Raw genomic sequence first — 13,291 nt, forward strand, 5'->3', positions numbered from 1 at the left:
GCATCACCGGCTCAATGGACATGGGTTTGGGTGAACTCTGGGAGTTGGTGATGGACAGGGAAGCCTGGCGTGCTGTGGTTCATGGGATTGCAAAGAGTTGGAGACGACTGAGCGACTGAACTGAACTGAACTGAAAATAAGCATGTCCCAAATATCACCTGGCAACCTTACAAACTTCTAACAAGACTGTCCATGGTCTATAGTCCCCTGGCCCTGCTTCACCTGCCTCACTTTTTAGCTTTGGAAGAGAAAGAAGTTGAAGGAGAGAGAGTTCCTGGGGATGATCTGCCTTCTTTAGAAGGGAGAGTGTGTAAAGGAAGCAGGAGAAAGTCTTCGGTCACTTTGGCCTTCCTTGTAGTGAGAATGGTGGGACATCTGGGTTTGGGTCCTCCGGGGGCAGTTGGCAAGCTGCAGTGACCACTCTTCAAATTCCACAAGCAAATGTTGTTGAAGGGAATGGGGAGGGGAGGAGCTGTTTCATTTTTCCTGCTGGAAAGTGTTTATTTAAATGAGCAGCTCCACTGTGCCTTGAATAGATGGTTTATAGATTTCCTCATTGTCTGGTTTAATGCCCCCAATTTAATCCCTGATCGGTACAGAAACAACTACTCTTTTCTGTTAGATGTGGAAGCAGACCTCCTGGTACACACTCTGCCTCTCACCGTTCCTTCACATCATCTCCACGTCAGAGGGTAAGTTGAAGTCATCTTAGATGGGAGATAGCTCTGAAGGAGCTTTGTCCTCTAGCTGAAGGAGACTGGACCAGGAGGCAGTGATGTGCCCATTCATTAGCTAAATGACCTGGAGGATGTTACCTAACTTTTCTGAGCTTTCTTTATGGTCCAGCTCTCACATCCGTACATAACTACTGGAAAATATAGTGCTTGGTAAATGTTAGCTGTTGTTCTTTGCTTTACCAGCTGACTTGAAATAACCAATGGCCAGTCCTGGGGTGGACCTTTAACCTAGCCTCCAGCACTGTGAACTCTCCCCACTAGGTGTCGCAATTCAGCAGGCCCTGCCCGTCCCTTAGCTTGACTTTTTGCTCATTATCATTTTCAATTTGATTTGGTGATTTCAAGGGGATAAACTCGCACACTATCTCTTGAAGTCTCTGGGGATCCAGAAATTCCAGCAGAATTGCTGGTGTCCAGGCCTGGAAGAGGCTCTCTGGACTCCTACCTTTGTCCAGAGTTAATGCGACAAGTACTTTATTGTCCAAATGAAGATATTTTAGGAGTGAGAAGGGGACTGTTAGTAATGATGCCAGGACAAGAGAAGTACTCTGGGTGTTTCCCTAGAATCTAAACATGAGCACCCCATCCATGGAGGTTTTTCCTCAGTATTTTCAGAATCCCCAGGACGGAAATTCCCTGACATACCTTAAGATCCCAGAACAAGAAACTGTGACCTTGTGCTTTAGGGGGTGTCTTAACTCCGGCAGGTGTTGTCTTCTTGCCTTAAGAGTGTCTTGCCTGCTTGTCAGGTCATCTGCTTGAGTTCTGTCCCCGCTGGACGTGGTGGGCATGTGTCTGCCCCACAGACTTCCAGGCATCAAGGCCTCCTCTCTGCTGTATCCTCTATTGCTTCTCTTCCAGCTGGAAACCCCTTCAGAGGCATGAGTCCTCCATCTCTGGATGTGTTGAAAGAGAGGGAGTATGTGGCCACTTTCTATGTTATTTTAAAATTTTTAATTGATTTATAGTTGATTTGCAAGGTTGCCTTGATTTCAGGGCTACAGCAAAGTGACTCAGTGATACATATACATATATCCACTCTTTTCTAGATCTATTCCCATATAGGTCACTCTAGAGTACTGAGTCGAGTTCCCTGTGCCATGTTGTGCAGTGCTGTGCTGAGTCGCTCTGTCACATCCGAGTCTTATGTGATCCCATGGACTGTAGCCTGCCAGGCATCTCTGTCCATGGGGATTTTCCAGGCAAGAATACTAGAGTGGGTTGCCATGACCTCCTCGAGGGGATCTTCCCAACCCAGGGATTGAACCCAGGTCTCCTGCATTGCAGGGGAATTGTTTATCATCTGAGCCACCAAGGAAGCCCAAGAATACTGGAGTGGGTAGCTTATCCCTTCTCCAGGGGAGAGATTCCCCACTCAGGAATCGAACCCGGGTCTCCTGCATTGCAGGTAGATTCTTTACCAGCTAAGCTACCAGGGAAGCCCCCTGTGCTATACAGTAGGTCCTTATCTATTTTGTATATAGTAGTATGTCAATCCCAGTCTCCCAATTTATCCCCTCTGTTTTTCCTTTGGTAACCATAAATTTGATTTCTGCATCTGTGACTCTATTGAGGGGATTCTTCTAAGGTTTCTTCTGATTCCTAGTCTCCATCATCCTATTTCAGATTTGCTTATCTTCCATTAAAGGGCAGGGGGAAGCTAATGTTCCCACTCACCATGGCTCAAATGTACTTTTTCTTCAACCATCTTGGTCATCCCATCAACCCCATGAGATTGGTATTTCAGTTCAGTCGCTCAGTCATGTCCGATTCTTTGAGACCTCATGGATTGCAGCAGACCATGCCTCCCTGTTCATCACCAACTCCTAGAATTTACTCAAACTCACGCCCATTGAGTCAGTGATACCATCCAACCACCTCATCCTCTGCCGTCCCCTTCTCCTCCCGTCTTCAAACTTTCTTAGCATCAGGGTCTTTTCAAATGAGTCAGCTCTTCACATCAGGTGGCCAAAGTATTGGAGTTTCAGCTTCAACATAAGTCCTTCCAATGAATACTCGGGACTGATTTCCTTTAGGGTGGACTAGTTGGATCTCCTTGCAGTCCAAGGGACTCTCAAGAATCTTCTCCAACACCACAGTTCAAAAGCATCAATTCTTCAGCGCTCAGCTTTCTTTATAGTCCAACTCTAACATCCATACATGACTACTGGAAAAATAATAGCTTTGACTAGACAGACCTTTGTCAGCAAAAGTCTTTGCTTTTTAAAATGCTGTCTAGGTTGGTCATAGCTTTTCTTCCAAGGAACAAGTGTCTTTTAATTTTATGGCTGTAGTCACCATTTGCAGTGATTCTGGAGTAAAAAAAAAAAAAAGTCAGCCATTGTTTCCACTGTTTTCCCATCTATTTGCCACGAAGTGATGGGACTGGATGCCATGATCTTAGTTTTCTGAATGTTGAGCTTTAAGCCAACTTTTCCATTCTCCTCTTTCACTTTCATCAAGAGGCTCTTTAGTTCTTCTTCACTTTCTGCCATAAGGGTGGTGTCATCTGCATATCTGAGGTTATTGATACTTCTCCAAGCAATCTTGATTCCAGCTTGTGCTTCATCCAGCCCAGCATTTCTCATGATGTACTTTGCATAGAAGTTAAATATGCAGCTTTGACGTACTCCTTTTCCTATTTGGAACCAGTCTGTTGTTCCATGTCCAGTTCTAACTGCTGCTTCTTGACCTGCATACAGATTTCTCAAGAGGCAGGTCAGGTGGTCTGGTATTCCCATCTCTTTCAGAATTTTCCACAGTTTGTTGTGATCCACACAGTTAAAGATTTTGGCATAGTCAATAAAGCAGAAATAGATGTTTTTCTGGAACTCTCTTGCTTTTTCAATGATCTAGCAGATGTTGGCAATTTGATCTCTGGTTCCTCTGCCTTTTCTAAATCCAGCTTGAACATCTGGAAGTTCACAGTTCATGTATTGTTGAAGCCTGGCTTGGAGAATTTTGAGAATTACTTTACTAGTGTGTGAGATGAGTGCAATTGTGTGGTAGTTTGAGCCTTCTTTGGCATTGCCTTTTTAGGGATTAGAATGAAAACTGACTTTTTCCAGTCCTGTGGCCACTGCTGAGTTTTCCAGATTTGCTGGCATATTCAGTGCACCACTTTCACAGCATCATCTTTTAGGATTTGAAATAGCTCAACTGGAATTCCATCACCTCCACTAGCTTTGTTTGTAGTGATGCTTCCTAAGGCCCACTTGACTTCACATTCCAGGATGTCTGGCTCTAGGTGAGTGATCACACCATGGTGATTATCTGGGTCATGAAAATCTTTTTTGTATAGTTCTTCTGTGTATTCTTGCCACCTCTTCTTAATATCTTCTGCTTCTGTTAGGTCCATACCATTTCTGTCCTTTATTGAGCCCATCTTTGCATGAAATGTTCCCCTAGTATCTTTAAGTTTTTGAAGAGATCTCTAGTCTTTCCCATTCTATTGTTTTCTTCTATTTCTTTGCACTGATCACTAAGGAAGGCTTTCTTATCTCTCCTTGCTATTCTTTGGAACTCTGCATTCAAATGGGTATATATTTCCTTTTTTCCTTTGCTTTTTTGCTTCTCTTCTTTTCATAGCTATTTGTAAGGCCTCTTCAGACAGCCATTTTGCTTTTTTGCATTTCTTTTTCTTGGGGATGGTCTTGCTCCCTGTCTCCTGTATAGTGTCAGAAACCCCCGTCCATAGTTCATGAGGCACTCTGTCTATCAGAACTAGTCCCTTAAATCTATTTCTCACTTCCACTCTATAATTGTTAGGGATTTGATTTAGGTCATATCTGAATGGTCTAGTGGTTTTCCCTACTTTCTTCAATTTAAGTCAGAATTTTGCAGTAAGGAGTTCATGATCGGAGCCACAGTTAGCTCCCGGTCTTGTTTTTGCTGACTTTATAGAGCTTCTCCATCTTTGGCTGCAAAGAATATAATCAATTTGATTTCGGTGTTGACCATATTGTGATGTCCATGTGTAGAGTCTTCTCTTGTGTTGTTGGAAGAGGGTGTTTGCTATGACCAGTGTGTTCTCTTGGCAAAACTCTATTCTCCTTTGCCCTGCTTTATTCCATACTCCAAGGCCAAATTTGCCTGTTCCTCCAGGTGTTTCTTGAATTCCTACTTTTGCATTCCAGTCCCCTATAATGAAAAGGACATCTTTTTGGGGTGTTAATTTTAGAAGGTCTTGTAGGTCTTCATAGAACCATTCAACTTCAGCTTCTTCAGCACTGCTGGTTGGGGATTGGTATTACTGGATTGTTATTATTAAGCCCTATTTCACAGGTGAGGAAACTGAGGCCTAGAGCGGTCACAGCCCATGAAAGGCAGGGCTGGGGTTCAATCCCAGAGCTGTCTGGCTCCAAAGCCCTGTCTTACCACCCGAGGCTGCTCCCAGTGTCTTTACGGTAAGATCACTCACCTAGCAGACATCACAGAAAGTCCCTTTCCTTCTGGTCTCACCTTCCTCTTCTGGAAGCTGGGAGGAGTGGTTACATGTGCTAAAGGCTGTCCTAGTGACTGGAGAGATTGTGGGGTGGGGCAGGGGGTTCAGCCTGGGAAGACTTTATGGGGGCATTGAACAAGGGTTTGAAGGAAGAGGGGAGTCAGAGGCAATGCGTTATTGGGTTCAATCTAACAGACAAAAATAAGATTGTGTGTATGATTTCCTAGCTGCCAGTCCAACTAGGAAAGGCCAAGGATGATGAGTTAGTTAAAAAAACTTTGTCTCAAATCATACTTAGCAGGGGATGGTGCATGTGAGAAGCACAGAATGCATTTCTATGACAGCAATGGGGCTGTTTAGGGGTCACTCGGAAAGAGAGTCCAGGCCCAGGAAGGAAGGCCTATAGGAAGCCCTGGGGTGGAGATGTGTAACCTGAGTTTGTCCAGCTGCTGGTCAGGTCCTCAGGGCGCATGGTGCCCTTTACCAACACTTAAGAGGCCATGACTCTTGGGGAGAAAGCAGCTCTTCCAGCATGTGGTCTCCTGCCTAGGTGTGGCGGCGGGGGCACAGGGCCCTGCTCCAGACGCAAGGCTGCGACCCTGGTTGGGACCAGACCGGGCACAGGGGCGTGAACCTTCAGGCCTTCATCTCCCCCTACACCCTGGCCCATGCATGGAGCAGGGGCAGAGGTCGTACCACTGCCCCGGAGGAGCGGCCGATCCAAGAATTCAGGCGGCGGGGAGGGAGGAAGTCTCCCGGAGGGCAGCCAAGCCTGGGCCAGGCCCGGGATGCCTGGCTCGGGGAGTCCGAGCCCGGCACTGTCCGGCTGGGTCCCTCCAGCTCCAACGCTGGGGATCTGGCCGGGGTTGCTGGAGGTCCCCGGCCCCAGACCCCGCCCTCAGCCTCGCGCACCCCTTCCCCAGCCGCCGCCCCACCCGAAGTGTCCGCTCCAGGTCCCCGCTTCCGTCCCTTCCCCCACCCTTTGCGCGGGGATCGGGCCCCCTCGGCCTTGTAGTTCTCCAGCCGGCCCCGCCTCGCCCCGCCCCCTTGTCCAGCCCCGCCCCTAGGCCGGCCCCGCCCCTCCCCGTGGCTTCGCCATTCCCGGGCAGGCCCCGCCCCGCTCCCGGCCTCGCCTCGCCCCGCGCCCTCGCCGTTCCAGGGCAGGCCCCGCCCCGCGCCCGCGCCCCGCCCCGCGCCCTCGCCATACCAGGGCAGGCCCCGCCTCACCCCCTCGGCAGGCCCCGCCCCGAGGCCTCGCAGTCCAGGGCAGGCCCCGCCCCCTGTTTCCGCTGGCGGCGGCAGTGGCTGCGGCGCGCGAGCCCAATCGAGCAGGACCCCACATTCCTGGGAGCTCGGTGAGTGCTGCCCGGGGCAGGCAGGGCGGCGGGCCGCGGGCCGGGGGCTCAGGAACGAGCAGGGTTACAGGTCCGGGTTGGCGGGGGGCGGGCCGGCAAGCCCCCGACCCGGTCCGCGGAGGGGCGAGCGGCCCAGGGCGCCCCTGGAAGGGGTGTCGGGGGCGGCAGTGGGCCAGCTGAGGGCGGGGTGGGATCTGCTCCCTGTGAGGGGGCGGCAAGCCGCCTGAAGGGGACGACGTGTGCGGGGCCCGGTAACGGGGCGAGGAGGGGTCTTCACGGGGAAAGGCTCGGAAGAGGACCTTCCGGGAACGGGGTGCGGGAGTGGCCGGCGGAACCCTAGGCGGAGGGATGGGGGTCTGTAGGATGCAGCAGGAAGGCGGAGCTCCGGAGCTGTCAAGGGGTTCTGACTGTGGGACCCAGCGGGCCAGCGCGGGGAGGTCCCTTCAGCGCCCCCAGGGAGGGCCGGGAGCTCGGTCAGGGCTGGGTACCGCCTGCAGCCCCGGAACTCCCCGACCACCCCTTGGGCCACCGCTGGCAGGTCGGCAATCAGTGACAGGGCTTTGGCAGGCCCTGAGGTCTGGGATGTAGCCCATCTGTGCATCCAAGTTTGGGACTTTAAAAAACTTTCTGTGGTTATAAAGAAATTAAAAAGTCCAAACAAGAATCTGGCTCCTTACCAAGAGCAGTGTTTGTAGCCGTGTATTTCAGAGCTGGAGTCTTGGATCTCCTGTCTTTGGAAAAGATACTGTCCCTTCTCTCTTTCCCCAATGCTGCTAGTGTCTGGGGAGGTTTGAAGCATTAGGTTAGTATGGGGTCCCCCTGGGCTGGGTAGACCTTTCCTCCCCATACCCCAAACATGGATAAGACTGCAGAGAACCAAACTCTTTATGTGATGGTGCCCTTCTGACAGGCAGCTGTCCCCTTCCCTGGGGTGACTCAGGTATTTCCTCCTCCAGGAAGCTTTCCTGGACTAGTGGAGAATACTGAGGACTCAGGCTCTGATCCCTGCATATCAGCCAGCTTCCCTCTCTTTACTAAAAATAACCACAGAGAATGTTTTGTATGTATGTTCTGCTATAAAGATGTGCAGTCAATTTGTCATTGTAAGTAATGGGAAGGGGAGGAGACATATTATGGACAATTTCAAACAATGGCCTGGACAAATCATTTATATTTAGCTAAGGAATGCAGCCAGGGAGGCAGACCGTTCACTCTGGCTTCCTACCCTCTGCCGGATCCTGGCAGGGCCCATGCAACTGAGCTGTGGGTTGAAGGGGTGAGCGAGAGAGGAGGGTTGGGGTGGATAAACTTGAATGGTGATTCAGTTCTACAATCGCTTGTTGAAGACCTGCTGTGTGCAAGGCCAGGAACAGCTGAGAGTGAACCAGAATGGAGAGGGGATTTTTTTTGATCTGATTAAATCATATTTTATGGGCTTCCCTGGTGGCTCAGCGGTAAAGAATCTGCCTGCAATGCAGGAGACGTGGGTTCGATCCCTGGGTTGGGAGCATCTCCTGGCGAAGGAAATGGCAACCCACTCCAGTATTCCTGCCTGGAAAATCCCATGGACAGAGGGGTCCATGGGATTGCAAAGCGTAGGACATGACTTAGTGACTAGACAACAGCAGCAAGTCATATTTTAATCTTTAAATTGATGAACACATTTTTATTTTTTTACATAATTTAAAAATTTTTTGAAATAAAATTTTTTATTTCTTTGATTGCTTTGGATCTTCGCTGCAGCACTCAGAGTCTTCGATCTTCATTGTGGCGTGCAGGCTCTTTAGCTGCATCATGGGAATCTAGTTCCCTGAGCAGGGATCGAACCTAGGCCTCCTGGAGTATGGAGTCCTAGCCGTTGGAGCACCAGAGAAGTCCCCAAGCATATGTCGTTTTAAATTGCCCCCTTATAGTTTAGGAAAATGAGGCTCAGAGAGAATAAATGACTTCCCTGAGGTCACCGAACTCATAAGTGGGAGAAGCAGAACTTGAACCCGTGGCTTCTGACCCCTTAGGCTGTGTTTTCTGCTCTGTCAGCTGCCTCTGTCACTCTTCACTGTTGAACCTAGAAGACCTGGGCTCCTACCTTCGTCCCAACATCGCCTAATTGTGCAACCCTGGGCAAGTTACCGCCCCTCTCCAGGCCTCTCTTTGTGTTTGGAATTTGGTCATGCCCCAGAGCTTCTGGCAGTTCCCTGACCAGGAATCGAACCTGTGCCCCTTGCATTGGACGCTCAAAGTCCTAACCACTGGATCTCCAGGGAAGTCCCCAGTCCTCTGTTTTGGATGATTATGGGTTAAAATGTGTTTAGGGTCTCTTCCATCCTTGGATATCTAACAGTGTAAGATGCTATCAGCAGCCAGTCAGTGAGTTAATGTGTTCTTTGTTTATTTTCTATTTTTAATTGTGGTAAAAGAAATGCATAAAAACGACCATCATAACCATTTTAAAATGTACAGTTCAGTTGCAGGAAGTATATTCACATGGTCCTGCAACAGATCTCCAGAATTTTTTTGCTGCAAAACTGAAACTGTACACCCATTAAACTGTAGCCCATCCCCTCAGCCCCCGGCTACCTCCACCCTACTCAGTGTGGTTTATTAGGCTCCTACTATGTCCTTAATAAATGTTGCCCTTGAGGAATGAATAAGGCAAGTAGGTAGCTGGCTAGAGTGCCAGTCCTCATCCCTGTGAATATAACTTCAGCACCGGCCAGCCGCTCAGTTGTGTTCGACTCTTTGTGACCCCGTGGACCATAGCCTGCCAGGCTCCTCTGTCCGTGGGATTTTCCAGGCAAGAATGCTGGAGTGGGTTGCAGTGTCCTCCTCCACGGGATCTTCCCCACCCAGGTATTGAACCTGTGTCTCCTGAGTCTCCTGCATTGGCAGGCAGATTCTTTACCGTTGAGCCACCTGGGAAGCCCCAGCACCAGCCGATCTGTTCAGTAAATGAGTGAGCAGGTGAGGCCTGGGCAAGTGCCTTCACCTCTTTGAGCTTTCCCTTGCTGCTTACAAAAGGAGGATAACAATACCAGCTCTCAGGGCTGTTGGAAGGCGCAGTGAGAGCGTGTATGTGAAGCATGTAGCTTAGGGCCTCAGACACAGCAGGTGTGCAGTTAAGTGGTGCCTGTTATTTATAACCTAGCTGAGGAGCTAGACTCACAGAGGAGGAGAGGACTTCTTCTACTGTCAAGGCCCAGGCCTGCTGTGGTGGGCACCCCACGGACTAAGAGGGTGTGGATCTAATCCAGGTGCCTTAGCTGGCACTGCATATCCTTCCTGGGCTTCCCAGATGGCTCCGTGGGTAAAGAACCCGCTCGCTAATGCAAGAGACATGGGTTCGATCCCTGGGTCAGGAAGATCCTGGAGGAGGGCATGGCTCCAGTATCCTTGCCTGGAAAATCCCATGGACAGAGGAGATTGGTGGGTTACAGTCCAAACAGTTGCAAAGACTTGGACATGACTGAAACGACAGAGCACGCACACACACATCCTTCCTACCCAACCTGCCCTGCCTGTCCAGCTTCATCTTCCACTCTCTTCCCCCAGGGATCCCTGGTGACAGCCAGACTCATCTCCCAGCATGCCTGGCTCATTCCTTCTTTGTCTCTTAGTCAGACTGTTCCACCTTCCTGAACTGTGCCTCCCCTTTCCTTCCTTCCACTCTTTAGGATCCTACTCATGTCTGAGCTCCTTCACAGAGCCATCCCCAAAGAACCTTTTGGCATTTTATGTCTTCATCTCTCCTGGCTTTGCCACACTGCTTGGGGGTGATTCTTTAATGTGTGTCTTAGTACAAGAGTCTGTGCTGGGACTTCCTTGGTGGTCCAGTGGATAAGACTCTGCACTCCCAATGCAGGGGCCTGGGTCTGATCCCTGGTCGTGGAACTAAGATCCCACATACTGCAAGTAAGAGTTCGTATACAGCAACTAAGTCCACGCACCACATTGAGAACCTGCATTGCAACAGAGACCCTGTGCAGCCAAAATAAATAATAAATAAAGCTTTCTTAATGTTAAAAAAGAGTTTGTGCTGATCTACATCTGATGATACAAAACAATAGAATGGGAAAGACTAGAGATCTCTTCAAAAAATTAGAGATACCAAGGGAATATTTCATGCAAAGATGGGCACTGCATATAAGGACAGAAAAAAAAAGGGCAGAAATGGTATGGATCTAACAGAAGCAGAAGAGATTAAGACAAGATGGTAAGAATACACAGAAGAACTATACAAAAAAGATCTTAATGACCCAGATAACTGTGATGTTGTGATCACTCCACCTAGAGCCAGACATCCTGGAGTGTGAAGTCAAGTGGGCCTTAGGAAGCATCACTATGAATAAAGCTAGTGGAGGTGATGGAATTCCAGCTGAGCTATTTCAAATCCTAAAAGATGATGCTGTGAAAGTGCTGCACCCAATATGCCAGCAAATTTGGAAAACTCAGCAGTGGCCATAGGACTGGAAAAGGTCAGTTTTCATTCCAATCCCAAAGAAAGGCAATGCCAAAGAATGCTCAAACTACCACACAATTGGACTCATGTCACATGCTAGCAAAGTAATGCTCAAAATTCTCCAAGCTAGGCTTCAATAGTACGTGAACCGAGAACTTCCAGATGTTTAAGCTGGATTTAGAAAAGGCAGAGGAACCAGAGATCAAATTGCCAACATCCCTTGGGTCATAAAAAAGGCAAGGGAATTCCAGAAAAACATCTACTTCTTCTTCATTGACTATGCCAAAGCCTTTGACTGTGTGACTCACAACAAACTGTGGAAAATTCTTAGATGGGAATACCAGACCACCTTTACCTGCCTTCTGAGAAATCTGTATGCACGTCAGGAAGCAACAGTTAGAACTGGGCATGGAACAACAGACTGTTTCCAAATTGAGAAAGGAGTATGTTAAGGCTGTATATTGTCACCCTGCTTATATATAACTTATATGCAGAATACATCACATTAAATGCCGAGCTGGATGAAGCACAAGCTATAATCAAGATTGCTGGGAGAAATATCAGTAACCTCAGATATGCAGATGACACCACCCTTATGGCAGAAAGCGAAGAGGAACTAAAGAGTCTTTTGATGAAAGTGAAAGAAGAGAGTGAAAAATCTGGCTTAACACTCAACATTCAGAAAACGAAGATCGTGGCATCTGGTCCCATCACTTCATGGCAAATAGATAGGGAAACAACAGAAACAGTGACAGACTTTATTTTCTTGGGCTCCAAAATCACTTGTAATGGTGACTGCAGCCATGAAATTAAAAGATGCTCGCTCCTTGGAAGAACAGCTAGGACCAACCTAGACAGCATATTAAAAAGCAGAGACATTACTTTGCCAACAAAGGTCCCGATAGTCAAAGCTATGCTTTTTCCCGTAGTCATGCATGGATGTGAGAGTTGAACATGATTAGATGCTATCTAATCATCTAATCCTCTGTCACCATCCTCTCCTTTTTCCTTCAGTCTTTTCCAGCATCAAGGTCTTTTCCAATGATTTGGCTCTTCATATCACGTGGCCAAAATATTGAGCTTCAGCTTTAGCATCAGTTGAACCATAAAGAAGGCTGAGTGCCAAAGAATTGATGCTTTCAAACTGTGGTGTTGGAGAAGACTCTTGAGAGTCCCCTAGACTGCGAAGAGATCCAACTAATCAATCCTAAAGGAAATCCGTCCTGAATATTCATTGAAAGGACTGATGCTGAAGCTGAAGCTCCAATACTTTGGCCACCTGATGCGAAGAACTGGCTCATTAGAAAAGATCCTGATGCTGGGAAAGACTGAAGGCAGGAGAGGGGGATGACAGAGGATGAAATGGTTGGATGGCATCACTGACTTGATGGACATGAGTTTGAGCAAGCTCTGTGAATTGGTGGTGGACAGGGAAGCCTGGTGTGCTGTGGTTCGTGGGGTTGCAGAGTCTGACATGACTGAGCGAATGGACTGAACTGATACAAAAATGAAAATGGTAAAGGTCCTTGTCTTCATGCATTAAAGGGTTAAGAAAGATCTTCTGAAAAATGACAGTTCAAAATATGAGGTGAACAGCCTATGAGAGTAGAATATGGATTCAAATGGGGTGGAGTTGATCACCCTGATTCTAGAGGAATCATGTACCAGGCGGTGTTTGACGTGAGCACTGAAGGACCGCTTTCGTTTCGACAGAAAGAAGGAAGGGTGAGCCTGAGGAACAGCGCTGAGAAAGTGCTGGGGCTTTGAACAGCTCAGTCGGGCCAGTGAATAGATTGTGTTGGGGGGACCGTGTACCTTCTAGAATCCCAAGTTTGCATCTGCAGCACCATTTGTGCGTGAGCCTGGCTTTCTCCGGAGTCATGTTTCCGCGAAGGGCCAAGTGTTTCCTGTATATATCTTCGCATCCCAAATTAACCACACTTTCAACTTCTGCAGCGGTTTAATCTCTCACCTGATGGCCATTTTCCACCAAGTTTTTATCGCTCCTCGAAAGTAACTTCGGGGCTTTCACTGGTGGCTCAGTGGTGTAGAAGTTACCTGCCCGTGCCAGAGACGTGGGTTCAATCCCTGGTCTGGAAAGATCCCACATGCCTCGGAGCAAGTAAGCCTGTGCACCACGACTTTGTATTCTAGGACTTTAGTGCCTGAGAACCACAACGACTGAAACCCGTGTGCCCTCGAGCCCGTGCTCCACAAGAGAAGCCACTGCAATGAGAAGCCCATTCACCGCAGTGAGAGTAGCCCCTGCTCCCTGCAACTAGAGAAGAGCCCGCACAGC

The 13,291-nt window shown here is 48.6% G+C and overlaps 1 protein-coding gene across 1 annotated transcript in view; it reads left to right on the forward strand.

Annotated features, from left to right (window-relative positions):
* The first annotated feature begins 6,472 nt into the window (after positions 1-6,472).
* TSPAN9 (tetraspanin 9) overlaps positions 6,473-13,291 on the forward strand; it is a 192,834-nt gene continuing 186,015 nt past the window's right edge. The window contains exon 1 of the mRNA XM_027541045.1: positions 6,473-6,536. The gene's annotated coding sequence lies outside the window, so the exon portion shown is untranslated. The remainder of the gene's footprint in view (positions 6,537-13,291) is intronic.

This window comes from Bos indicus x Bos taurus, chromosome 5 (genome assembly GCF_003369695.1).
Source record: "Bos indicus x Bos taurus breed Angus x Brahman F1 hybrid chromosome 5, Bos_hybrid_MaternalHap_v2.0, whole genome shotgun sequence".
Taxonomy (NCBI): Eukaryota; Metazoa; Chordata; class Mammalia; order Artiodactyla; family Bovidae; genus Bos; species Bos indicus x Bos taurus.